The sequence below is a fragment of the Gekko japonicus genome, unplaced genomic scaffold (assembly GCF_001447785.1).
Source record: "Gekko japonicus isolate JY-2015 unplaced genomic scaffold, Gekko_japonicus_V1.1 scaffold1105, whole genome shotgun sequence".
In the NCBI taxonomy this organism is placed as follows: Eukaryota; Metazoa; Chordata; class Lepidosauria; order Squamata; family Gekkonidae; genus Gekko; species Gekko japonicus.
In genome coordinates, this window is record NW_015176005.1 from 289,394 (window position 1) to 291,587 (window position 2,194).

A 2,194-nucleotide genomic window follows, 5' to 3' on the forward strand; every position below is an offset into this window, starting at 1 on the left:
GAATCTGGCCTGTTACACCGGGAGCAGATTTTGTACACCCAGTTATTGGGGAAGTATCTCTCTTAGTAGGAAAAGACAGCAGCCCCAGAAAGCAGGCCTGGGGGGGGGGGGGGTGAATCTGGCCTGTTACACCGGGAGCAGATTTTGTACACCCAGTTATTGGGGAAGTATCTCTCTTAGTAGGAAAAGACAGCAGCCCCAGAAAGCAGGCCTGGGGGGTTAATCTGGCCTGGGGGGTTAATCTGGCCTGGGGGGGTTATTCTAGCCTAGACCAGAGTAACCCCGGGGTTTCTCTGGCCGGGGGGTGAATCTGGCCTGTTACAGCCGGCCAGATTAACCCGGGGTTACTCTAGGCTAGGCCAGAGTAACCCCGGGGTTACTCTGGCTGGGGGGTTAATCTGGCCTGTTACACCGGAAACCTTGAAAAAGCGGGGGTTCTGATCTCATAGGGGAAACTGTGTGTGGAGTCTATGCGCATGTTCCCATTAGGGTTGCCAACCTCCAGGCAGTTGCTGGAGAGCTCCTGGGATTATAACTGATCTCCAGGCAACAGAGATCAGTTCACCTGGAGAAAATGGTCACTATGGCATTGTACCCCATTGAAGTATATCCCCTTCCCAAACTTCACCCTCCTCAGGCTCCACCCCCAGAATCTCCAGATATCTCCAAACCCCAAGCTGGCAACCCTAGTCCCCATGAATATGTGTGGGCTGTGAATGCACCCTGCTTCTGCAATCCCACTGGTGTCCTATGGATATTCATTCTATCCCCTTAGAATCCCTGGAGAAAATCTGCTTTCTCTGATCGCACTTTGCTGAGGAAGGTGGGTAGCTGCAGGCAAAGCGTATTGAGATAGTTAGAGAAAACCTCTCCCCACCGCCTGGCAGGGTGGTTACAGTTTGATAGTCTGCAGGAGCTCTTTTAGGGAAATTTGTCTTCCATTACTGCTCTTCTGATTGACAACCCCCCGATAAGCTTCAGCAGAACCCCAGGATTCCTTGGAACACAAATTTATAATAACTGGTGGAAACCATGCTTAATGAGGCATGTCGCTGTTTCAGCTGTATGTGCGTTTGGTTCAATAGGATGCAGTGTATGTTTGACTCATGAGGTTCGGCGAGAGAGGCTTTAATTGGAAATTATCAATGCTAGGCTTGCTCAGAATGATTTAGCAGCGGGCCAGGCAAATTTCCCCTTGTTTAGTTTTGAACGGTATCTAGCAGAGCAAAGTCATAAACAACTGCTGGAGGTCTAAACATTCCTAAATTAGCAAATTATATTATCATTCATTTTCAGTTACCAGGATTTGTGTCAGGTGGGAAATGGGCATTCTTTTCTCTACCCCACTTTTCTCTGCCCTAAGGAGTCTCAAAGTCACTTACAATTGCCTTCCCTTCCTCTCCCCACAACAGACAACCTCAAGGGCGTAGACTTTCCAATTTTCCGGGGGGGGGGGGCTGGGGCTGGGCCAGAGGCATTGCTAAGTCATTAAAAGAACTGGGACCCAATGACATCATAGGGAGGAGCTAGTGACATCACAGGCATGGTCATTATCTATGGAGGTGGACCCATGTGGGATTTAGGGATGGGCTCCCCAGAAATTTAGGGAGGCCTGGGAACCGCCCTAGCAATGTCCCTGGGCTGGGCTAACCCCAGGAACAGTTGCCTTCTTAGAACACTGCTTAGAAACTTAGAAAGCCCCACACACACCCCACACTGGAATAAGAACATAATATCAGGCCATACCACATTGCAATAAAGCCCCTACAACTTTATACAGAAATACTGAGCTTCCCTACCATTTGCCACAACTAGCCCACCACACAAGAAGAAGAAGAAAAGATAGGATTTACACCCCGCCCTTCACTACCCAAGGGAGTCTCAGAGCGGCTTACAAACTCCTTTCCCTTCCCCTCCCCACAACAGACACCCTGTGAGGTGGGTCGGGCTGAGAGAACTCTGACACAAACTGCTCTTTTTCAAGGACAGCTGTGCCAGAGCTTGTGACTGACCCAAGGTCACATCAGCAGGTGCAAGTGGAGGAGTGGGGAATCAAACCCGGTTCTCCCAGATTAGAGTCCTCACACTTAACCACTACACCAAACCACTACACCAAACCACCACACAACCAGGATCAAGATTCCTAAGTGGACCAACAGACAGGCATACACTTGTTTGAGAAACTGAGTATTAC